The sequence below is a fragment of the Cryptotermes secundus genome, unplaced genomic scaffold, assembly GCF_002891405.2.
Source record: "Cryptotermes secundus unplaced genomic scaffold, Csec_1.0 scaffold176, whole genome shotgun sequence".
In the NCBI taxonomy this organism is placed as follows: Eukaryota; Metazoa; Arthropoda; class Insecta; order Blattodea; family Kalotermitidae; genus Cryptotermes; species Cryptotermes secundus.
Window position 1 is genome coordinate 584273 of NW_019731569.1, and position 27638 is coordinate 611910.

Here is a 27638-nt window from a genome sequence, read left to right on the forward strand (position 1 = left end):
TTGACCTCGGCACTAGATGGAGATGAGTAGTAAGCTTCATGCTCTGGCCGATTTACCTCCAACGAAAATCTCCCCTTTTAAACACTGGGTAGAAGACTGGTCATCAATAATTAACTGGAGCGTCTTAATCACTAGAACAGCGCAGACAGAAAGAAACAGTTGCACGAAGTTTAATTCTCCGATTCACTGATATAATTTATCATCCCGATGTTAACAATTCCTGAACTCATTATCTTCTGTGAAATGGAATAAGGAAGTGTGTCTTAATAATTAAAAGATTGAAGAACCAATAAAGTGTTGCTTAATGAACGTGAATTGACTGCATATGTTAAATGAAGTGACACCTAATAATGCTCACTTATGGTGATCTTACTTACTTACTCATGGAGCTGAGCCCTTCTGGAGGAGCCGCCAATTCTGCAGCTACTCAAGAATTTTCCAGCATTTTTTTGAACCTTGAGGCTCATTACCGTGTTCACAAGAGCCCTCCACTGGTCCCTATCCTGAGCCAGATCACTCCAATCCATACCATCCCATTCCATCTCTCTAAGATCCATTTTAATATTGTCCACCCACCTACGCCTTGGTCTTCCCTGTGGTCTCTTTCCTTCTGGCTTTCCCACCAATATCCTATATGCATTTCTCTTCTCCCCCATTCGTGCTACATGCCCTGCCCACCTCATCCTCCTTGAGTTGATCATTCTAATTATACTTGGAGAAGAGTATAAGTTATGAAGCTCACTTATGGTGATACAGATACTATTTCAAGAAAGCTGAGCATGAAGAAATCCTCCCTCACGGAACTTTCCTTGTGGCATCATGACCGCTTTATCTTTTTATTTTCTTACTTGTTCGCCCATTTGAAAAGAGCTCAGCAACGGAAATTTTCCTAATAATGCAGCTCCAATCATATGTACATTTAAGCGGATTTCCTTCGAAAGCACAACTTTGCGCAGTTCACGTGATACCTCACTTGTCTGCCCTTTTAAATTAACACGTACTCCTTTAATGCCATGGTGACGTCACGTGTCAGCACGTAGTGTGAACACCCCCGTACCACCAACGTGTACGACTCATTCATTTACCAATTTCCGAGTATCAGATGATGACGTAAACCTTGAACGGCCGGCAAAGCGATGGAAATGTTCTAATTCCGTGAAGGACAAAACTGACATCTCATTAGACGAGAAAGAAACGTTTTGTGGATTGCTACGGGTTAAAAATGCGCTTCAGTGCAACTGCCGTGCTTTACAATTACATTACGTACATGAATAAACTCCTGCACCTGAAGGAGAGCTGATATTGATGGTGGTTACTATTGTTCCTAACTAACCAACTTCATGGAGCTGAGCCCTTCTTGAGAAGACGCCAATTGTGCAGCTACTCGAGAACTTCCCAGCACTTTATGGAACCCGAAGGTTCATTACCGTGTTCACAAGAGCACTCCACTGGTCCGTATCCTGAGCCAGATTGATCCAGTCCATACCATCCCAACCTATCGCTCTAGGATCCATTTTAATATTGTCCACGCACCTACGTCTTGTTCTTCCTAAAGGTCTCTTTCCTTCTGGCTTTCCCACACAGTATCCTACATGCATTATTCTTCTCCCCCATTCGTGCTATGTCCTGCCCGTCTCATCCTTCTCATTCTACTACTACTACTACTACTAATATTGGAACGGAATTTGAGGTGCTAAACATAGACAGTGTTTATTCTTTGAACTTCTGCAGAAAAAATTGAAAATGCATTTTTTAAACTACCCATGATTACACGAGTCGGTATAGCGACTGGCTACGGGCTGGACGACCGAGGAGTCGGAGTTCGAGTCCTGGTAGGGTCAAGAATTTTTCTTATCCCCACGTCGTCCAAGCCGGGTCTGGGGTTCACCCAACCTCCTATCCAGTGGGTACAGGGGGCCATTTCTCAGAGGGCAAAGCGACCGGGGCGCGAAGCTGACCACTCACCTCCAACTAGTGCCGAGGTCAAGAAATTGTGGATCTATACATCCACTTTCCCATACGTCTTCAAGGTCTAGTGTTTAATTAGCTAAGGACAGTGACAACTTTACCTTTACCCATGATTACACAAAGTACTCAACAAAAGTTACCAGCATCTCAAACAGAAAGTGAACCACGAAAGTCGTCTTTATGTCTGTACCGCAAATCTGTGTCGGTGATCGCGGAAGACGGATTTGTATTGTGAACACGTGCGTTCCACATCACATGATACGTGTCCAACATACTCTCAGAATATGATGTTGCTAACACTCAAGTGTTTCAGGTCTACAGAATCAACCATATCCCTTCCCCCTCAATTACATATGAAATCTCGTAAAGTAAACGTAACAGACCGTGGAGACACATAGGGTTCTAAGATGTTGAGGCTCCCACATTTTCTAGACAATCGGCTCACAGATGGCGGTGAGGTTGTCAGCTTTACGCGTCGGCCGCTGTTTACCCCCAGGAAGATTCCTGGTACTCATTTGTCAGTGGCTGAGTCGACCCCAGGGCCATAATGTGGCGTGAAGGATTAGGTAAAGTAAAAAAAAAACAATAACCTCATCGGGATTGGAACCCGCAACCTTCCGGCTTGTAGCATAGTGCCTCAACCAACCATGCTACCACATGCCACCATGAAATCTCGCAGCTGACTTTAAACTCTTTAATCTTATTGGAACATGTGCGGGATTTTTGTTTCGTTGCATCAGCGTCTGAGTCACTGGTTCTGTTTATGAGAGTGTTGTTGATCTCTTCTATTACTTACGACAATAAATTTGTCTTCTGCTCCATTTTTGCTCGAGACAGCGACAGAAAATAGAGATACGTAGGAATGTAGACCAAATTAATTTCTAGCATCTTCAGTTCATTTGAGCCATTAAACGGTACTTGGCCGCGCCACAGCTCAAGCAGTTAGTAGCTGGCTTCCCATCGTGGCGGCCCGGATTCGATCCCGGGTCTGGTCAAGTGGAATTTGTGGTGGACAAAGTGGCGCTGGGTCAGGTTTTCTCCCAGTACTTCGATTTCCCCTGCCAGTCTTCATTCCACCAATTGCTCCACAATCACCCTCACCTATCATCTGGGGCTGGTGCAATAGGCCAGAAGTGGCCGCAGTACAAGGGACTTAGTCCCACCCCACTAACACAGACTGTGAAAAATGGACCCATTACGTGAATGGTTGTTGTAAGAAAAATGGATGATACCTCTCACATGTCAGACTGGGCTTTCTTATACAAGGCCCGGGGTAGCGTAGTCGATATAGCGACTGGCTACGGGCTGGACGATCGAGGGGTCGGAGTTCGAGTCCCGGTAAGGGAAAGAATCTTCTCTTCTCCACCTCGTCAAGACGGGCTCTGGGGACCACTAAACCTCCTATTCAATGGATACCGGGGGCTCTATCCCCGGGGGTATCGGCCGGGGCGTGAAGCTGACCACTCATCTCCAACTAGTGCCGAGGTCAAGAAAATATGAATCCATACATCCACCCACATACGCCTTCATGGTGTAGTGGCTAATTAGTTAAGCACAGGGACAACTTTACCTTTTACAAGGCCTAGGAGCCGTTTTACGGACTATGTAAACTATTAAAATACTCTCAGAATTAGTGGATTTTTGGACTTCAGCCGTCGTCAAGTACTCTAAAAACCAGAGTACACAACAACGGGATGACGAAGAAAGTAGAAAAACCCAGTAATTCTGAGTGTTATACACCACCGTCAGAACCCTTTAGAATCTGCTTATCAGAATATTCGTCAATGGCCTATGGCTAATCCGAAGCAGCGCATGAAGCCCCCCTAAACCATCCAAGATTTGAGTGCAACACACGATGGGGTACCCAAAAGAAACCGAACTAATTTTTTTGTGGGCAGAGCTTTTGTAGTACCGCGTTTTCCCGCTATGAGCGCATAGAGCTAACATTCCTGAGTAGATAAGCCGACTACCGTTGCTTCAGAAGGTAAGGACTAGTTTCGGCAGAGTTTATAGTGACAACTGTTTTGTGTGATCGTCGTTTTTGCAATGGCCCGAACACATGAAAATGTTGAAAAAATTCGTGAAATCATCAAGGAAGATCGACGACGGACCATTGAAAAAATTGTGGAGCTGTCGGGAGTGACTTGGAGCTCAGTTCAGCGAATTTTGACAGAAGATTTGGGAATGAAAAGGGTGGCTGCGAAATTCGTGCCACGACTGCTGACTGCTGAACAAAAACAAGGTCGCGTGGAAGCATGCTGTGCTTTGAAAGAAGAGTCCCGAAATGATCAAAACTTTTTTTCAGCGTTTTGCTGATGTTGCTGAGGTGAAGGAAAAAAACGATGGATGCGCTGTCAAGCATCTCAAAAGATGAATTTAGACAATGTTTTGAAAAATGGAATAAAAGACTAGACAAGTGTATTAGTGTAAGTGGACAGTACTTTGAAGGGGATTGAAGGTTTGTGCTTAAAATTTGAATAAATAAGTTAAAAAAAATAAGTTCGGTTTCTTTTGGGTACCCCCTCGTATACTCTGGGCGGTACACTGACATAGCCTAGGACAGCGCTGTCCAACGTTCTTATGTACTCGGGCACAATTCACTGATGCCTATGGAGGTGCGGGCGCCACCACACACTACTACTACGAGTACTTCTGCTACTACTACTACTACTACTACTACTACTACTACTACTACTACTAATAATAATAAAAAACAGTAATAATAATAATAAAATTTTTCGAAAATATTTAACAGTACTCAGACGTTCAAAAATGTCTCTTGTCTTACAATTTGAATTAATATTAAAAATCGGCTCAATTATATGTGGTTACGGAGGGCGCCAGAAAAATATACCGCGGGCGCCGCGTTGGAATTCTACGAATTCACGAGACACGTAACTGAAATGGAGATTGCTGAAGCAAGGTTCCCAACACGTCTCAAGTCATGAGCGCGTATGGGTGAGCCATTAATCGGAGATCCCCATCATCGGCGTCAGATTTTTATTTTCTGTGCCTCTGTGGTTTAGTGGTCCCGGGTTCGATTCCCGGCGCTACCAGATTTTCTGAGAAGTAGTGGGTCTGGAACGGGGTCAACTCAGCCTCGTGAGGATAATTGAGGAGATATTTAAAGGAAATAGCGACTCCGGTCTAGAAAACGAAATTAACGGCCGTGGGGATCCGTTGCGCTACCACGCGACACCCTCTATCCGCAACAGTTGGCACTAACTTTGCCGACAAGCGGCGGTAGCTCGGTCGGTATAGTTCGCTTGCGGACTACAGGCCACGGAATGTTTGTGGGTAATATGTGAAAGACAATGCCTATAAAAGAAATCCATGTACTTTAGACAAATTTAAAACCAATGTATTCCAAATTACTGCCAACATCACACCCACCACGCTGCAGACAATGTTTTCGAACATGGTCTGTCGTGAACAGAAACGCATGCAAAATGCTGGTAGCCATTTTCAACAAAGTGACATCGCAGAGTATAGAGTGCTACTTCTAAATTTCTTATCTCTAACAGTCTTTCACAAGAAGTTATTCAAATTTTCATGGGCTGCCAATTAAAATGATCACCCTGTACTTTCTTCAATCTGCAAGCATCTGATTGCACGTGTGCATGATGATTCAAAGCCATGTGGAAATCCAAATATACTTGGTCCTTCTTCAAGAGTGATGATTTCATGTGATGCTCCATCTTCCTCAAATTTCTTTCAGCAAAACAACATCGTTGTAACAAACGCGCTTCAATTTAACTATGGCCTTTTTCTGTCAGAGGATCTCCAATACTGTTACGCAATATCTGCTATCTTACTCAAATTTTAAAATACCAGAGTTGTTTTCCACACAACATTTCGAACAACGCTCAACGGGAATCGACATGAACGAGAGAAAAGTATTCTTCCAATGAGGATCGAAGTACAAGTGGATAATGGGACCAGGGCGCTGGGTGCAGTTCAGACTTGGGACGAAAGACGCAACCTTCAGCTCAATGGAGAGGTGAAAATCAATTCTGCAATCTGGTAAAAATCCAGTTTTCCATTCTCGTGAGCAGAGTGCACTGCCGTGACAGCTAATTTAGGGCTATTATCCCATTATATGGAAAGCAACCTAGCGTAACGTCAAGCAATTTCGTAATTCTGCTCTGTCACTAGAGCGATATTTCAGAAAGAGGACCTTGTGGGTTTCATACTAACCGGGCGTAGTGTTTACCCTCCTTATACATTTATAAGGGACAGTTCTGTGGGCACAGTCGAGAAGTAATTATATTACAAAACGCATTTCTCGAAGAGACCTTTTTAAGACGTAATCTTAACTTGAACAAAATCAGATCTCCTTTATCTCCGTATGATTAGATTTTGATAACTAATTCTGTTGAAGTTCTAACCTAAAATAATAGAGCTATTTATTAAGAACTCCGACCAATAAGTGTCCATGTAATATTACGACCTAACAGTGTTCTTGGTATATTTACATCAGCCCTACTTACAACATCAAAGTTGTCTCAAATGAAAAGTTATAAACTAACTTCATGCAGCTGTGCCCTTCTGGAAGAGCCGCCAATTCTGCAGCTACTCAAGAATTTCCCAGCATTTTATGGAACCCGAAGGTTCATCACCAAGTTCACAAGAGCCCTCCAGCGGTCCCTATCCTGAACCAGATCAATCCAATCCATACCATCCCATCCTATCTCTCTAAGATCCATTTTAATATTGTCCACCCACATACTTCTTGGTCTTCCAAGTGGTCTATTTCCTTCTGGCTTTCCCATCAATATCCTATATGCATTCCTCTTCTTCCCCATTCATGCTACATGCCATACCCATCTCATCCTCCTTGACTTGATCATTATAATCATATTTGAAGCTCCTCATTATGACGATTTCTCCAATCTCACGTCGCTTCATTTCCCTTTTGTCCAATTATTCTCCTCAACACCCTGTTCTCAAACAACCTCAGTTTATGTTCCTCCCTTAATGTCAGAGACCAAGTTTCGCACCCATACAGAACTACAGGAAAAGCTATAATTTTGTATATTCTAATTGTTATGTTTTTAGACAGGAGACGAGAAGACAAAAGGTCCTGGAATGAATGGTAGCAAGCATTACTTGAATTTAATCTCCTCTTAATTTACTCTTGAATTAAGTTTTGATTTGTTACTGTTGTTCACGTATATTTGAACTGTGCCAAATTTTCAAAACATCTGTTACCTATCTTTACGTCATGATTTTTCCCTGTATACTTGTGAAGAGACAGCAACATATACTTAGTTTTACATTTTACAACCAAGTTCATGGATCAGAATTCGCGAGAAATGAATATGTTTCATTGGTCTCTGACATTAAGGGAGGGACATAGACTGAGGGTGTTTGAGAACAGGGTGTTGAGAATATTTGGACCGAAGAGAGACGAAGTGACAGGAGGTTGGAGAAAACTGCATAATGAGGAGCTTCATAACTTGTACTCTTCTCCAAGTATAATTAGAATGATCAAGTNGTTGGCGGCTCCTCCAGAAGGGCTGAGCTCCATCAGTGAGTAAGTATATGTAAAAACACGCGACACACATTCCCAGCCCGTAATTAATGCACGCTCCCTCACTGATCTCTGCCAACTCAGTCCAGTCATTATTCACTGAATTCCCACGTCTTTTTTCTTTATGGACGGATGCAACGGGAGTTGCCTTTCTCGTCACCACCAATGTCTCGACACAAAACCCGCAAGCCGGTGACGACTCCACGCTTTCTCCGGAGTCGGTAAAAGTGGAATATAAATAACAATGAAACCATTAAAAACGGCAACGGTCTGGTTGTTACGGTCAGATTTGAAAAAAAAAAAAGTCTCTGAAACAACCCTTCCTAGAATGAATACAGAGAAATTAACCACTGGTAGTATTCCTGTGTCTTGGCGTTGACGAACCCTGTCTCCTCGAACTATTTTCCAAATTCTATTAGCACAGACGATAGGGTTCCTTAGATGATCTCTGTCGTCCATCTATGGCTCTAAACCCCTTGTGGACCTTGGCTGCTTTCTCAGTTTCTTAATCTATACACAGTCGGTAGGGCTCTTGGACGGGGGGATCAGCCCGTTGCAAGGCCGCTATCTGCACACAGACATCCATGCCTTGAGTGGGGTTCGAACCCACGATCCCAGCGTTCGAGCGAGCAAAGACAGTTCATACCTTAGACCGCGCGGCCACTGTAATCGGCTGTCACTCAGTCATAAGGTACGTAGTTTGACAAAACGCAGACTGATTGATAGATAGACTGATATATATATATATATAGAGAGATATAGATATAGATAGGTAAGTTAAGCTACGTATCACACTGGTCACACGGTCTAAGGCATGAACTGTCTTCTCTCTCTCGAACGCTAGAATCACGGGTTCGAATTCAACTCAAGGCATGGATGTTTGTGTGTTTTATTCTGTGTGTAGGTAGCGGCCTTGGTACGGGTTGATCCCACGTCCACACGGGGTCCTACCGACTATGTACGGGATTAAGAAACTGAAAAAGCGGCCAAGGTCCAACAAAAGGACTGTAGAGCCATAGACAGATATTGTTTAAAGACGCCACTTCGACTGCCGCGTAAATATATGATCGAACGAAATCAATCATTTGACTTATAATGGAAAAAAAGCGACCACAATATTTCAAGGCAGCATGTAGATTAAATATAAAAACATTGTGTACAGCTTCAACAGTATGTCGCATAGAAAAGTGCAAATGAAAACAGGCTTGAAGAATGCTGGCTTCTGGGGACGTTAACACAATATCTACAGGGTGCCACTTCCCAGAAGATGACATTCTTCAAAATCACCGCCGTGAAAACCTCAAATCTTACGAAAATTGGCTCTTTCAGGGCAGGAAGGTAAACACATAATATGGTTAACGCAGTCTATTAATTGTAAGAGTAGTTTAGTCTCTCGTGAAGGATGGACGAACAGACATACGAGTAATTATAAACGCCAAATGTTTCTAGTTGTAATGTGAGAGCTGCAAAGTTCATCCGCCATGCATCCATCACCTGTAGTATACCACAGAGAAAAATGTCTGAGGACAAAGACGCCATTAAACCGCGCAAGACACACCATGAGGTTGATGTGAATATCAAGTTCCTGGGAGGAGTTCTACCTGGACAAATTACGGGCAAGTAAATAAATTCTGTGGATTAAAAACAAACTCCGTGGCCTTTAACCCGCAAGAAAACTATACCGACTGAGCTACCGCCGCTTGTCGGCGAAGTTACTGCCAACTTCAGCGGATAGAGGGTGTCGCGTGGTCAGCGCAACGGATTCCCAAGGCCGTTAATCTCGGTTTTCGATTAACAAAATGACAAAATCATTTTTCCTCTACATCGATCAAGTAGAAGGTATAAGTTGTCTCTGTTGTCAGAGAGGACGTTACATAAGGGCTATAACCACAAGTGTTCACTTCGAAAAGAAAATCACTGGTTGTTAGCCTCAAGGGACTTGTCACCAAGACAAGCTGATTGGCAGTAAGCTGCCAATAGTAAAGTAAATCTGACTGACTCTGACTCTGGGAGCGAGGTAGTTGAAGCACTGAGAGAACTGTGAGAGAGCGTGTGACGAGAAGACTTACTGCTAAAAGCCGTTACCAGGAACCGACTAGTGAAGAAAGAGAAGACTTCATGTGTGCTGTAGTTACAGTGATATTCGGAGTGTGTAATTCAGTGACACTGTTACAGTGTTAAAATTCGTTACCAGGAAACGACTAGTGGAGACTGCAACAGACTGAGAACACTAGTATTCTGTGTGCGATGGTTATTTGTGAAGTGTAGTAACGTTGTATGATTGGTCAATAAATCGAGTCACCAATCCAAACCCCGTCTATAGGAACTCTTATCACGTGACAACACAATAGCTCAGTGCATCGGTTGGGTGTTGCCATACTGGTGATGGTGATGCACAACAAATCAAGCAGGATGTCGGCTGCTTGGACTTGGTTCAATTCAATTCATGTTCCATTGCATTCTTTTATACTCCAACTCCCCACTCCCTCAGTATTGGCGTGAGTGTAATTTTAAGTAAGCCACAGGTCATCAAAACTGTAAGATGAAAAAAAGAGTTTAAAAGCTTTCTAGTATCATCAATAGAAAAATTTAATTTTATTCAGAAATTGAAATCAGACGATGTAACCGAAACAATAGAATGTAAGACCTGAGGTTTTCACGGCGGTGACTATGAAGAATGCCGTCTTCCGGGATGTGGCGCCGAGTAGATATTGTGTGAAGCCACCTGATCAAGCTAGTTCCTCGCGCGCGGATTTTTCTACCTTGAAGATGGAGACATATGTTCCTCCGAAACGTTGGTTCACACAAGATCTACACGGTATCCACTGGCGTGTATCCACAGTACATTATTACAACCAGTTCCATACTCTGCATTTTAATAGTATCTTCTCATATACGGCATGATGAAATAGGTTGTCATTAATGTCAGAAATCCCCCCCCCTTCCTTTGCTTTTAGTTAAAACCATCTCAAATTTGGCGGCCCATACTTATGACAGCGGTACTCTGTGTATCATTTTCAGTTGTTCATGAATATATTGTCTCTTCTATAGAAAATACATATTTAACCTCAAGTAAGCAGTTTTCTGGGATATGGCGCCGTGTAGATATTGTGTTAACCGACGATTCGGAGGAACGTATCGCCTCCATCTTCAGGGTAGAAGAAAAAAAAAAGAAATGCGCGAGCGAACCAGAGTGAGCAGTCTCTTAGCACTGCTCACGCTGGTTCGCTCGCAGATTTCTTCACATTCCTTCTACCCTTAAGATGGAGGCGATACGTTCCTCCGAAACGTCGGTTAACAATATCTACAGGCCACCACATCCGAAAAGACTGATTACTTCATAGTCACCGCCGTGAAATCTCAAATCTTACACACTTAACCCTTTTAATTCAAGGGCTAGAACAAATCTGCCTCAGGGGTGTAGAACTGATTCAGCACTCATCACTTGAGACTGGGTTAAGTAATATTATACAAATGGTGTTATCAGTGCCAAAGAATATTAGACACGATTCTGTATTAGGTTACATCTCGAAAATTGCTCCAATGTTTCTAACATTATTACTACAAATTTGGGAAGATTCAAGGAAGGTGGAACAGATGAGTGGATGAACGACCGTTTGCATTATCAGTAACAGAAAGTTAACCGAAATTAAATACAAAAAAACTACAACTTAGACTGTAAGTAGCAGCAGAACAAACACAAAATCTGGCCCACACTTCATGCTACAAGCTGAATAGGTCGCGGATTCGATTTCCGGTTAAGCTATCCGATTCTTCAATTGACCTAATCCTTCCAGCCGCACTATGGCCCTGAGGTCGACTCAGCCTCTAACAGAAATGAGTACCAGCAATTTTCTTAGGGGTAAAGAGACGCCGGCGCGTAAGGCTGATGACCTCGCCGCCATCTGTCAGCCGATTCTCTAGAAAATGTGGAAGCCTCAACGTCTCACAACCCTACGGGCCTCCACGGCTTCTTACAGGGACAGTTTTTCCTTTACCGGGAGTCGATGCTACGGACTGCTGTCCACACACGATGATGTAGACAAAAAAAGAGGATTTGAATATTATTAACTGAAATTATTTTTATTTAAGGGTAACGCAAACTGTGTTTTAGAGATAATGAGTATGGGAAAGATAGAGGGTAATAAAATAGGGGATGATTTGGTAAGAATGAATATAGATTAATGAAGCCGATTAAGTAAAGATGTGTATAGAAAGTTGTATTAATATAACTCCGGTCTAGAAAACCGAAATTAACGGCCGTGGGGATTCATTGCGCTGACCACACGACACCCTCTATCCGCAAAAGTTGGCACTAACTTCGCCGACAAGCGGCGGTCGCTCAGTCGGTATAGTTCGCTTGTGGACGAAAACCACGGAGTTTGCTGTAGTCTTTGTATTATTACTTGGAGCAAATAAAGAGGAGGAACGTTTCCGGCTAAAAAAAAACTCGGGCGGGTGATACACACGCCCTAATAAACTAAAGTAATGAAATGTTTATCGTGTTTTAGAGCAGTTCTTTTCAGTTCGTAACTACTTTGGATATTTGCATTGATATTGACGTCGACTTGTTCTGGAAAAATGTGGTAGCCTGCGCAGGCTAGACTGCCCGAGAATAACCAGCAAGACGAACTTGGGGTTGCAGAATTGCAGAACTATTACAATTTCCAAGTGTATCTGGGTTTATAAACAAGCAATATATAAAACAGTTTATATGAAGTTAAAACGGTGCATAATATATGCCACAATAAATCCGGGGCTCCTACAATGAGTAGGAAGCAAAGAACCATGATTTCCAAAACACAATAGGCCGTTACTCCATAAATATTTTAAGACTGTCAATATGGTACTGAGTTCTTAGAGACCGTAAAAACGGGTCATTTCAAACTGACGTGTGTACATTCTCTACAAAAAGCGGCGAAAAAGAAAACGCTACTGCAGAATAATAACTGGGATAGCGCAGTCGGTATAGCGACTTGACGACAGAGGGATCGGAGTTCGAGTCCCGGTATGATCAAGAATTTTCTTCTCCACGTCGTCCAGACCGACTCTGGGGTTCACCCAACCTCCTATTCAATGGGTACAGGGGGTAATACGACGGAGGCGTGAAGCTGACCACTCACCTCCAACTAGTGTCGAGGTCAAGGAAATGTGGATCTATACACCCACTCCTCCATACGCCTTCATGGCGTAGTGCTTAATTAGTTAAGCACAGGGACAACTTTACATTACTTACTCATGGAGCTGAGCCCTTCTGGAGGAGACGCCAATTCTGCAGCTAGTCAAGAATTTCCCAGCATTTTATGGAACCCGAAGGTTCATTACCGTGTTCACAAGAGCCCTCAACTGGTCCCTATCCTGAGCCAGATAAATCCAATCCATACCACCCCATCCTATCTCTCTAAGATCCATTTTAATATTGTCAACCCACCTACACTTCGGTCTTCCCAGTGGTCTCTTTCCTTATGGCTTTCCCACCAATATCGTATACGCATTCCTCGTCTCCTCCATTCGTGCTACATGCCCTGCCCACCTCATCCTCCTTGACTTGATCATTCTAATTATACTCGGAGAAGAGTACAAGTTATGAAGCTCCTCATTATGCAGTTTTCTCCAAACTCCTGTCACTTCATCTCTCTTCGGTGCAAATATTCTCCTCAACACCCTGTTCTCAAACACCCTCAATCTATGTTCCTCCCTTAATGTCAGAGACCAAGTTTCACACCCATACAGAACCACAGGCAAAATTATAGTTTTGTATATTCTAATTTTTATGGTTTGGACAGCAGACGAGAAGACAAAAGGTTCTGGACTGGATGGTAGCAAGCATTACCCGAGTTCAACTTTACATTACTGCAGTATAAAACTGCCAATTCTGAGCATTACGAAAACAAATCTTTCGCTGGATTTATTTACCGGCAGATTCGTTGCATGGGTCAACAGATTACAGGGAATTTTACCTCATCAAAACAAGGGGTCTAATTACTGGCCTTAATGATCACCTAAACCTCTTTTAAAATTACTTTGGGAACGAAGCAGAGCCATGCTCTGCACCAATCGTGTCTTGCTTTCTGACAAGGGGCAAGGATGTTCACTTTATTCGTAACTTGCGGTTATTTAAAGACGCTTTATTGGACACTGGCCGATTACAATGACCACGCGGTCTAAGGGCGGCCGCACACCAACTGCATCAAGACATGAGACAAAAGACTCAGTCTTACTTCATTCATCATTCGTCAGCATCATGACTCAGACCGGTGTGCGGCGGTTTTCATAATCTCATTCGTTTCAACTGTGCTCCTTTTTTTGCGTCATGTCGCGGACGACGTGGCTTGACCGTTACAAGTCTTGACGCACGCCGGTGTACGGCGTACCTAAGGCATAAAATGTCTTCGCTCGCTCGAACTCTGGGATCGTGGGTTCGAAATCGACTGAAGGCATGGATGTCTGGGTTATCTAGCAGCTTTACGACGGGCTGATCCCCCGTCAAAGGAGTCCTACCGATTGTCTAAGATTAAGAAAATGAAGTGAAACGAAGGGTTTCATGGATGTCCTATGCTCCAAGTGAGAGCAACAAGGATAGAGGGAGAGAGATACTGGACGATGTTATTTAGTATCTCATGAGCTGTAAAGTAAAGCAGAAAAATAAAATGAAAGGTAAGACCATGGCCCGTTGAAATGTGCTGCCCAGTATTTATATGGAATGCTGAGAGAAGACATGAAACCTAACTTCCAGGTGTATGTCTCAGGCTTATTGTCATGTGAGTTACCGCTCGGTATGGCTTCTGTGTGTTTTTAATTGTTAAACTCTGCGAGAGGCCTGAATTATTCAAGTCCCGGGCGGAGTGTGCGAGCGTTTCTCAACTTCAGACAATTTCCAGTGCGGTGCCACGTGAAACTGGTCACAATACACTAAAAACTGCGCCATTTTGCCATATAACCATATAACTTTACGGCATTGTGTCTGTGGGCGCGCATGTGCACGTTCGCATCCCCAAATAAAAACGTCTGGAATTACTTTCATGAAATTTGGACCGGTCATTTCGTTTTAGGACGTCTCCAAATGCACTTTTGAATTACGTCACTTCGGAATTACCAGTATGTGTGCCGATATACGAACATTTCGGGAAGGGAACAATACGCTTGACAGCGCCGATCAATGTGAAACAATCTCCGAACACAGCGATACAAGCGACTACCGAAACACTTCGTATACCGAACATACCTCAGACGCTGGGAAATGTCCAACATAATATTAGTACAATTAAGCAACGCAGTTAGTTGAGGCACTATGCTACAAGCTGGAAGGTTGTAGGTTTGATTCCGGATGAGATCACTGTATTTTCAATTGACCTAATCCTTCCAGCCGCACTATGGCTCTGTGGTCGATTCAGCTTCTAACAGAAATGAGTACCAGGAATCTTCCTGGGGATCAAAGGCGGCCGGAGCGTAAGGCTGACAACCTCACCGCCATCTGTGAGCCGATTGTCTAGAAAATGTGGGAGCCTCGACGTCTGATAGCAGCCTCCACGGCTTTTTTTTTATTGCTAGTGGGGTGGGACTAAGTCCCTTGTACTGCTGCCACTTCTGGCCTATTGTACCAGCCTCAGATGATAGGCGAGGGTGATTGTGGAGCAATTGGTGGAATGAAGATTGGCAGGGGAAATCGAAGTACTGGGAGAAAACCTGACCCAGCGCCACTTTGTCCACCACAAGTCCCACTTGACGAGACCCGGGATCGAACCCGGGCCGCCGCGGTGGGAAGCAAGCGACTAACCGCTTGAGCTGTGGCGCGGCCCTCCACGGCTTGTTACAGGGATACCATTACATTCTTTTTAGTTTACAATTAAGCATATATTAGAACCACCTTTTAGAGAATGGACACATTTTGGAAGAAGCATTTTGTTTAGTTCAATTAGGAGGATGAACCCCCAAATCATTCCCGCCTAAAGTTGGCAAATGGCGAACCAGCCAAGTATGAAATTTATGCGTAGTGCGGCGATCTATTACGTAAACATCAGAATATATTTTAAACACAGTATTTATGGTCGGTGAGGAGAAAAACTACGAGGTCACATCAGACAACTGGCTACTGGAAATCTGTAAACGTTGCAAAACGTCGGAGAACGGAGTATAATGGCAGATTTTTATTCTGACGGGAGTTGGTTATCTTCAGGCACAATAGCATGCAACGCCTTCATTGGCAGAGTAACCACTTGCCACACCAGGAAGATCTGTCAGCATGGAGTTAAGTTTGCAACTAACAACACTAGTATCACTGATTTCATATATACTAGGGCTATGCATAACCCTGACATTTGTATGAGCCTTCTGGCCAAAACCAATATTTTCAACAACACTGTGCAACACTGGCCTATGTGAGAAGGAACGTCACAGTCGATTGGTAGGACTCCTTTTTCGTATTCAGTAGGTCCCAGGTTCAGATCTCGCCTCCCAAGACCGGTTATCCTGTCCGTGAGTTCTTTATCGTGGGTTTTCTTAGTACCTCGAGAAAAATAGGGGATAGTACCTTAAGCTGGACAGTCAAGACCGGTTAATGAGATATTTTTCAAAATATTATACACTAACCACACTATTATTTTGCATTAGAAAATGTAATCTATTCATAACATCGTTATAGTACGTACAATAAAATAAACCAGCAAACGTTCACGTGTTACAGTGACTACGACGCGGGCTTGGATTAGTAATTGGATTTATTAACAACCTAAAGGGCGTAACTACAAATAATTATAACATTATTGCTACTTTACGCAATGTACAATCACGTCACACTAATCTCTTCTGTCTATTTGTACTAGTATTCGCGGATTTATCACATGGGAACTATAACAGTCTCACTTAATCACACATTCCAAATACAGGGCTACTATAACTGATTCATTCGTTTTTAAAACGCTATATTTTCCAAAGCAATAAACGTACAAATATGATTGATATATAAAAAGAACCGTAAACTAATCAAGTTTTCTTCACACTCTACAAATGTTCTATCTGTGCCCCTTGGGTCACATGACACACGTCCAGGCGGTAGTCGAGCTCGTTCCACACATTTTGTAGCATCATCCTGTCAATGGTCATCACTGCAGCATCGATGCGTTCCCTCAGCTCTACTAGTGTTCTTGGCAGTGGGGGTACGTAAACACGATCCTTAATGTACCCCCAAAGGAAGAAGTCACAAGGCGTTAGATCAGGTGATCTGGGGGGCCAAGTGAACAGAGCTACGTCATCCTCACCAACACGCCCAATCCAGCGATGCCGAAATTCATTGTTTAGGTAGCGATGAACATTGATGTTCAAATACAAACTTGGTCAGTTTACGGTTCTTTTTATATATCAATCATATTTGTATGTGCAATACTTTGGAAAATATAGCGTTTTAAAAACGAATGAATCATTTATAGTAGGCCTGTATTACACATAACTAAAAATCTTCTAACCACACGTTTTCACAGGCCGACTGTACTTCTGTACTCCTAGTTTCAATTCGCTCAGAACTTACAGATCACGGCTCCCGTTATATAGCCGCGGAACGGAAACAGACCTACAGTAAACATATATCACATGATCGCTACCATGCCAGTCTATTGGCACGTCGGTGGGATCTACAGAAACACAGCTTCCTCTATTGTTGCGTGTTGGACCGTGTTTACAGAGCTGTTGCCTGGCAACGCGTTGTTCAAATCCGTTACAGTCTGAAAAAATACAGATTATCTCTGCGTCTCAGGGAATGAACTGGAAGCTACGGTAGCACAAAACAAAATTCTTATGCTCTGCGAACTACAGAAGCACAACGAAAAAAATCCAGGTTAACTACCTAAACTACACAGCAAGGTTCACAATGAACAATGAGGCAACAGAAACAATCTGTTCAGCATGGACACACCCATGGACACTTCAATGTTAACCGTATCCGGGGGCGTCAGTGCTTCATTCAAATAATACTGCGCAGGGATCAACAGCGAAACTCTTAATTTTGTCTTCGTTTTCTTGGTCATTATTATTGTTATTATTATTATTATTTAAACATTTTTTTCTCAAGTAGATTGCTGTTACGATTTTGCTTTAGAACATTTGAAAATTGCACACCTTGCATAAGAGGAGATATCACCTTGATGTGCACTTCCTTATTCAAGTTTATCGTGGTTCTATACTTTGCCTTCTACTTTGGAAATTGTTGGCCTTCGGGTCCCTCTTCGATATATCCGAGACTTTCCTATGTTCAATGTCTGTTCTGTTAATAAAAATTGCCCCTCTGCTAGATGTGCTTCTGCTGCTAATGTTATTTGTATGGACGTTGACGTCTTTGGACCAAAAACTACGTTGATGAAACATATCTTATACTGAATTAAATAAACTATTGTTATTATCATAATTATTTTTATTAATTTCGTTATTATTATTATTGTATGCTGCTCTATTTGAAACTCAAATTCTCGCATTTGGACTTTGTCTGTGTGTGTTTGTTTCTGTATCTTTATTCATGCTCACTTTGTAATTAATATAGACTATCATATTCTGTATTTTGTTTTTTTTTTTAATTATTTTTGTGTATTCCACTCTATTCGTGCTAGTTTTGTAATTGGCCTCTGTGCTGTTAAGTTTGCACGTATATAAACACGAACCGAATTGAATTATACAACACACATACCCAGCAGGCCCAGCAGTATAACACACGCAGTCACAGGAGTAAGACACAACACAAAGCACAATACACACATGAAAGTAGGAAGAATACTCCGACAGAAGAAGATATGTGTGATTCGCGTACTGAAATACGACATAAGGATGACAAATCCTGAACAGTTTTAACATTTTTAATATTTAAAATTTAGCAATATATATGACGAATATATATTTTAGTTATTTTAGTATAAAGACAACAGGGCATGCAGTGCAGTAGTTCGACGTACATCGAAAAGCACCTGAAGATGGCACTTTAGTGCCGAAACATGTAGTGCAAGAGAGAAGAGTAAGGTGAATAAATGTATGCACTGTAAGACGGTCAGAATAAATCATGGACATAAATCAGTGCAACAGGACGCTAAAATATAACATTAACAGAATTATACAATATTAACAGTATTCAAGATGTATATATACATACAATTTTTCTCGCAGCATAATGCTTGGCTTGATTGCACTGAGCTGTCATTATTGTCTAAATGGTAACAAGTTGTCTTGTTTTGTCTTTTCTTTTTGTCTATGTGTTTGCCGTTTCTATCCTCTGAGTGAGCTTGCTTTGTATCTGGCCTTCTGGATGTTATGGAAGGTAAAAGGTAAAGCTATCCCAGTAACAGGCCGTGAAGGCCCATAGAGTTGTGAGACGTCGAGGCTCACACACATTTTCTCTAGACAATCGGCTCACACATGGCGGTGAGATTATCGGTCTTACGCGCCGACCGCCTTTTACCGCCCAGGAGGATTCCTGGTACTCATTTCTGTTGGAGGCTGAGTCGACCCCAGGGCAATAGTGCGGCTGGAAGGATTAGGTAAATTGAAAAGATCCACCTCATCGGGACGCGAACCCGCGACCTTCCGGTTTGCAGTATAGTGCCTCAACCAACTACGCTACCGCGTGCCCAGGATATTAAGTAAGCGTGTAAGTAAATAAAGAACTGAACTTAATTATAGTGACGAAGAAACGTAGTCTCACCGTCCATTAATTTTACAGCATAAAATATACACCTTCGGTTTTCCATTCGGGCAAAGAACTGTGAATCCAAATATGCTTTCTTTACAGTTTCAGTGTCCCCTCGTCCAATAACAGTTCTACTATAGCTAAATATTTAAAGTTAATATTTAGACATTAGTTAGTTAGTTAGTTTTTGGAGAGGGTGGGTTTCCCCATGCACTGAGACCTGTATTGGTCCATTGTGCTTCCCTCTATGATTTCTACCAGTCTCTATATCCTACCGGTACTGGTGCTTACCATCAGTCCCGCCCAGCCAGCGAGACCGGCTCTACTTAGCTGAGAGGTATCTATAATGCTTCCCCCACCTACCAGAGGTATTAGAGACTGCTGTTGGGCGGGAAACGTCCGTAATTTGGCTCAGTGACCTCCTTTGGAGATATGAGGTTCTTTTACGTGCCGTAAAGCTACGACACGGGACCCACGGCTTAAAGTCCCTCCCGGAGGACTTGTTCCCTGAATTTTTCCGCCCTTAAAAATTCGACGACCTCCGCCGGGTATTTGAACCCGCGTACCACGAGTCATGAGGTGGGAACGTTACCTCTAGACTACGGAGGCCGCTATATTTAGACATTACTAGCAGCAACATATTCGCAAACAGACATGCAGATACTGTAAAAATACAACTAACTTTGGCGGTCTCACGGGTGCAGATCCAAGCAAACAAACTCCCGTATATTGGGTACAGCACGCGAGGTTCAAGGTGAGGTGTACAAAACCCACAGACGCAACAGCAATGCTGATTCTAATATGAATACCATCAACAATTTCATCAGCACAAACCAGAGTTCTTTTTCTTATTGCTAGTGGGGTGGGACTAAGTTCCTTGTACTACGGCGACTTCTGGCCTATTGTACCAGCCCCAGATGACAGGTGAGGGTGACTGCGGAGCAATTGGTGGAATGAAGATTGGCAGGGGAAAACGAACTACTCGGAGAAAACCTGCCCCAGTTCCACCACAAATCCCACTTGACCAGACCCGGCATCGAACCAGGGCCGCCGCGGTGGGAATCCAACGACTAACCGCTTGAGCTATGGTGCGGCCAGCGACAAACCAATTACTATAGAGAAGTGAGAAAAGTAATATATATATATGACCGCCTCTGTGTTCTAGTGGTCAAGAGTTCTTGGCTACAGATCCAGAGGTCCGGTTTCGATTCCCAGCGCTACCAGATTTTTCTGAGAAGTAGTGGGTCTGGAAAGTGGAGCACTCAGCCTCGTGAGGATAACTGAGGAGTTGTTTCAAGGAAATAGCGGCTCCGGTCTAGAAAACCGAGATTAATGGCCGTAGGGATTCGTTGCGCTGACCACGCGACACCCTCTATCCGCAAAAGTTGGCACTAACTTCGCCGACAAACGGCGGTCGCGCGATCGATATAGTTAGCTTGCTGACTACAGGCCACGGAGTTTATATATATACACGAGTATTGTAGACTTAATAAATACAATTATTAATTTACTGATCGTAAAAACCACGGATACTATAAAATATTACAGCAACAAATAATTCAAATTATAAATGTCAATATAATAATTATAATAATAATAATTTAATCCTTTAATTCTTTACTTATTTACGTGCTTACATAACAGCCAAAAGAACAATTTTAGTGACCCCGTCTTCATTTTCAGGGGTTTCATTGAATGGCCGGTGATATGTACAGCCTATTCATAATTTCATGCAATGTCCTGACTTCGATTATATGATAGTCCACGAAAGATTCCCCCAAAATGGGAGAATAAACACAGTTTGAATACAATTATATAATTATAAGCGCTCGTAATGAATTCACGGGAAGAAATAGCATGACATTACTCGATCTCGCGGTGAGGTGATGTTAGGTTGCAGACCACTGTGATCAGTCTGCAGCGGCCACTCCACGTGACTGTATGGTATACGTGTCTTTTAAAAGCCAATATCTCGTTTAAACACAATTAACGCCAAACTAAACTCCGTGGCTCTAGTCCGCAAGTCAACTATACCGACAGAGCGACCGCCGCTTGTCGGCGAAGTTAGTACCAACCTTAGCGGATAGAGGGTGTCGCGTGGTGAGCGCAACGAATCTACACGGCCGTTAATCTCCGTTTTCTAGACCGGTGCCGCTATTTCCTTGAAATAGCTCCTCAGTTATCCTCACGAGGCTGAGTGAACCCCGTTTCAGAAAACTATTATGCAGAAAATCTGGTAGCGCCGGGAATCGAACCCGGGATCTGTCGCAAGGAACTATGATCACTAGATCACAGAGGCGGTCCCAATTAACGTCGAGCACAATGCAATTAAACTTGCAACATATGAATCTAAATAGAAAAGACGTTTAGGTGTTGTACTCTATGGAATGCTGTCCAGTCTCGCTTCTGAGTCAGAAACTGGAAACATGTGCTCTTTGCGTAGTGGACAGACTGTTCCGGCAGACCAGATGTAGCCTGTGAAATCATCAATCGTGAAGTGTCTACAGAACCAAGGTAACTCAGCCTCAAACCCATTTGTGTGTGTATACAGGGTGTTTCACGACTTTAGGGCATAACTGCAGGATGTGATTTCCTAGGTGTTTGTGATCAAAAAAGTTCATATAAACATGTGTCCGATTTTGGACGGTTACGGAGTTATGACCGTTTTTTCATTCCCGTACACGCCCTCGTGTGAATCGCGTCTATCATCTGACGGGTCGCTATTTTTAGCGAGCTACATACAGAGCGTTCTCGTTATCTCGACACTTGAGAGATACCTAAGGCGTGGTGGGTTGGTATGTACCCGCGCGGTTCACAACCGAGCGGCAACCTGTGCTGGCATTTTCGAAAATCAGCTTTAAGCACCAATAAATTCAATTAAAGGTAATCTCACGAAGTTAACTTTACATTCATACTTTAAATGTATCATGTATTATGCTGGTTTATTATTTTGTTCCGTTTATTGTCAGTAATCGTTACCTTCTATTCTGAGTTTAAAACGGTCATAACTCCGTAACCGTCCAAAATCGGACACATGTTTATATGAACTTTTTTGATCACAAAGACCTAGGAAATCACCTCCTGCAGTTATGCCCTAAAGTCGTGAAACACCCTGTATATATATAGACACTTCAGAATACCATCAAACGTTTTTGTTGTTGTATCTATAATTTTAGTTTGAAACTCAATCAGGCGGATTGTATTCTAACTTTCCCCTTTAAAATGGCACAGTCCTATAGCTAGAGAAAGAATCGGATATTGTATTAATCCTATTCGAAGCCTGTTTCAAGGAGCAGTACGATTTATAACGGACAAAGGGGGTCACTCCGGTTCACTAACGGTAATAACAACTACAGGTATATATGCCTCAAGGCACTTGAATATATTATGAAAATGTGAATCGGCAGTCTTTCAAACCTCAAAGCTTCACATGGTATAATATAAATAGTACTTGTGTAATGCTTAAGAGTGAATGAAAACATTTCTACAAATAGTTATCGCTATGAGGAATAACATTAAGCACAGGAATATGATTACACAAACGAAGTGTATGAATGGTCATTACTGCAACGGCACATCTATTAAACTACTCAACACTACAATAGTACGAGTATACTTTGCTTGTGGACTAAAGCCAAGGAGTTGTTGAACATGAAAATGCAAGAGTTTCTCTTCTGTATATTTTACGAGGACGTTCTAAGGAAGGCTGTAAGGGTTTCTTACCAACATAAAACGACCATAATTTTTTGTACACCGTAACAGAACTACAAGAATCTGGGCTGTTCATCTCGTTTGCAAGAGGATAAATCCAAAATCTTCACGAACACACACACAGTTTAAACGAGCGAAGTTATGCACACGGCAACCATTTAGAGTGCTAATAGGTTAGGGATGGAAGCCCAGTTTAATAACAGTTATTTAGAGAAATACATCATGAATACATATACACGCCCTCATTCATACATGCACGCGAACATATACCGTTCTGAGTACATAAACAGATAAAACAAACTCCGTGGCCTGTAGTCCGCAAGCGAACTATACCGACCGAGCGACCGTCGCTTGTCAGCGAAGTTAGTGTCAACTTTCGCGAATAGAGGGTGTCGCGTGGTCGTTGCAACGAATCCCCAAGGCCGTTAATTTCGGTTTTCTAGAACGGAGCCGTTATTTCCTTGAAAGAGTTCCTCAGTTATCCTCACGAGGCTGAGTGGACCCCGTTCCAGACCCACTACCTCTCAGAAAATCGGGTAGCGCCGGTAATCGAACCCGGACCTCTGACCACTAGACCACCCATGTCAAGAGGGCTTACTAAACATGTTCGTCTGCTCGTACGTGTTCATGGAGTCATAAATTAAGGCTGGCGTGTAGAATTTCATTATATCGTGTTACATAACGCTATACAAACTACTGAAACGTTTGGAGGGTCACATAAGTGACACTGTTACGTCATCCCTGAATTCAGTTAACATTTACGAATTTCACAAAAGTGACTCTTAAAGACTGTGGTATTTTCGGACGTGACACCGTACGATATCACAATTTTAAGATAATATTTATTGACCCATGAATATAAACTGCCTTTTAAGTGACAAAATAGCCAATGCAGGGAACATAAACTGTAATATACGAGAAACGAACTCGTCTTTATTCCTCAATACGGAATCCAGGTTAATATGAAAGCAAATTTCTAAGAATAATAATAAATAATGCAATGATGTCGTCTTCAAAAATAGCTCACGGTTACTTTCTCTTTCTTTCACCTAAATCAATATGGAAATAGTAAATTTCTGTTCCTGAAATAAGGCAGATTAGTGCGTCAATTTTAACATGACTGAGTGCCTTAATGAAGTATGATTAGTAAACTTATCGTCACATATTAATATAGCCTTATTCAATGGAGAAATTATGGGAAAACTAGGCAATGACCGCGGAACAAACGAGACAACGGCCGTTGCTAGGCAATGCCCCGCCCGCGACAATGGTAATACTGTTGGAAGCGGTGTTTTATATGTGGTCCGCCCCAAGGCTACAACATGCGACCGACCGAGTGCATTTCAGTTAAACCCGTGTGGAGGCTGGGTCGAATACCTCCACCGTGACCCTGCGAGTCGTAGGAGGGGACGAAAATGGAAGTCTCAAATCTGAGAGTCGCGAGTATCAAGGGACTCGGACCCGAGAAAGACTGCCCTGGCATAGGCCAGCAGCATATGCAAAATACAGACCCGTCCTTTCGTCTGAGAGGGGGCCCCACAAAAACAAGACCGTAACTGTCAGGTAATAAATAGCTTGTCACGAGCCCTACGTGGCACTCGACACCAAGACTTACTGACTGACTGACCGTCAGTAGCGGCGTGACTCTGACTTGGACAGTTCCGTTAGTGAGTTACTGCAGTTTAGCTTGATAAAGTGCAGCGAACTGGTTGGTAAGTAAGTTAGTTAGTTAGTTAGAGACCTGCTGCATTTCAGTCCTTGTGAGCTGTTGCTGTTAGAGGCTGGTAGCTGAGGCACAGGGATAGTTCGGGAACCCAGAGTAACAGAAACGTCCGCTGTTGGAAGCCGTTACCATTCAACGACTGGTGAAAATATTGAATAAGAAGACTTCAGTTATTCAGTATAGAGGGGGTGGGTTTCCCCATGCACCGCGACTGACAGTCTATTGTACGTCCCCCTTTAATTTCTACTGTCGCCATACCCTACCGATATTGGTGCCCGTTATCTCCCCTTTCTGCCAGCGAGGTCGGTCCTCTACTTCCCCATCTACCGGAGGCATTGGAAACTACTTGGGCAGGAAAATTTTTGCCTAATTTTGCTCAGAGGTCTCCTAGAGACATGAGGATCTTTTACGTGCCGTAAATCTACGACATGGGACCCACGGCTTAAAGTCCCTGCCGGAGGACTTGTTCCCTGAATTTTTCCGCCCTTAAAAATTCCATGACCTCCGCCGGGTTTGAACCCGCGTAACTTGAGTCATGAGGTGGGAACGTTACCCCTAGACTACGGAGGCCGCTATAAGAAGACTTAGTACGCGCTGTAGTGAACTGCAGAGTGTGTGAATTAACGACAGAGCTACAGTTACTTGTAGTTACGATCTGTAAGTGGTCAATAAATCCAATTACCAATCCAAACAAAATCTACAGTCACTCTAAAATTCGTGACAACACACTTTCGACCAATAACATCCCTGCTTCATACGACTGAAATACATTCATTAGGTCAAGCATATCTGTTTCGAACCACGGACAAACGGAGAAGTTGCGCTAAACAGTTTCAACACAAGGCCAATCAATAAAGTTGTAACGGCGGCAGGCTCTCTAACGGCATTCTTCTGTCTGACACATTTTACACCTTTGTGCCTTTGCCTACTCCCACTTAAAATCGCTTTGCAGTTTTAATGAAGACGTGAACCTTTTCATACCGCAGTGCAAGGTTATCATAATTCGTTACTCATTAGGACCCACTCCCTGTAGGAATGAAAACTATTCGCAGACAAAGTTTGGTTCTCTGGAAAACCATCTATGTAGAATATAACTTAATCGTCTATATGAAGTGTATACCAAGTTATAGGTTTCTCGTTAAAAGTTTTCAACCTATTTACGTCATTATTTAACGATGCTGAATCAAATATTAAAATTAAAGTGCCCAAATTTATTTCACGGATGTGCAAAGGGGATAAGAGTACGCACTTACTTACTTACTCGTCGAGCTGAGCCCTTCTTGAGAAGCCGCCAATTGTGCAGCTACTCAAGAATTTCCCAGCATCTTATGGAACCCGAAGGTTCATCATCGTGATCACAAGAGCCCTCCACTGGTCCCTATCCTGTGCCAGATCAATTCAATTCATCCATCCCATCCTATCTCTCTAAGATCCATTTTAATATTGTCCACCCACCTACGCCTTGGCCTTCCTATTGGCCTCTTTCCTTCGGGATTTCCCACCAATTTCCTATATGCATTCCTCTTCTCCCCCATTCGTGCTACATGCCATGCCCACCTCATCCTCCTTGACTCGATCATTCTAATTATACTTGGAGAAGAGTACAAGTTATGAAGCTCCTCATTATGCAGTTTTCTCCAACCTCCTGTCACTTCATCTCTCCTCAACACCCTGAGTCTATGTTCCTCCCTTAATGTCAGAGACCAAGTTTTACACCCATACAGAACCACAGGCAAAATTATAGTTATACGATAAAAGTAGAAGAAGAAAATTTTCCAAACGTCCATGAAATATGAATTTTGGAAGAAATTTGGGCACTTAATTTTAAGCGTGCTTCCAAGCATAGAAACCTAATGATTATGGGCTTAAAAAGAGGTCACAATTCGGAGTATTCAGATGGAGTGTGAGGTGGTGTGAGGCGAGTGCGTAGTGGAGATGGGTGAGTTGTAACCACTGTCACGCAAGTAACGTCCAGATTTCAAACAGTTTCTCTATGTCGCCGTATTTTCTGTCTCATTTCCTAAAGAACACGACATAGCCTGCCTTATGGTACTTGTAGGAATAAGGAAGACCAGTGAAGCCCAACAAGTCCGAGAGCTTAGTCAGCATTCGAATTCGCCGTCTATAGCAACTGCCGCCTCCTTGCCGACCTACACTTCGTTCACGATGACCGCCTCCGAACTCGTCTGTTTCGTCTATCTGAAAGGAACATGTCGTCCGCTGTAGGTCAAGGTCAAAGTTACTTTACGACTGGCGGTTTACCGCCAATAAATTCGTCATGGCATCAATCCCTTGAGACTCACGACCACTAATTTCATTTTCCAACTGAACACTTGCGGTTGTAATCCTTATGTAACATCTTCTCTGACGAGAGGATGGGTTTGTCGTCTAAATTTCCTGCTGGTCCTCGCCAGCGCAGTCAATATCGGGTCGCAGTCCTGCGGGACTCGTGGCCACATTTTACTGTCTCAGGCTCGAGACTCCCCCAACTTGGAGGGCCAGGTCCCTGTATTTATATCCCCCAGGAACAGTGTGACCCAGGCAATTTGTTCCCTTTTCGTTGCCTCCTACGAGTAGCAGGGTTACGGTGGAGGTATTCGAAACCGCCTGCATACTGCCTACAATTGACTCTCCTTATATAGTCTCGCACGGACACAATTGAGAACACCGCTTGCAACAGTTCTTTATTGTTGCGTATCTTTTGCGACGGTCACGTGATTAGTTTTCCGCGGAAACGTCCTTATACAGCTACTGCAAGCAACGGATGTCTTCTCTTGTTCTGCTATTCCGTGTTTCAGCAGACATGTCACAATAACAACTCATTGCCTTCCTGTTCTATAGAAGTGTATTTTTTTTTTTTCTGAATATTAGCTCAGTAGTCACGCTGGTTGTCTCGGATGTACTGCGTGACATTTTAATCTATTAGAAGTAAGTCGACTGGATGTTGAAACACCATCCCCCACCTTCTAAAATTCTATATGCTGCCAACGCTTTACCACTACCCTGCAGTCTGTAAATACCGACAATGCGACAATGCTGTA

General features: G+C 43.0%; 1 protein-coding gene across 2 annotated transcripts in view; it reads right to left on the reverse strand.

Moving 5' to 3' along the window:
- LOC111867066 (dual specificity protein phosphatase CDC14AB) overlaps positions 1-27638 on the reverse strand; it is a 107506-nt gene that overhangs the window by 54392 nt on the left and 25476 nt on the right. The window lies entirely within an intron of this gene.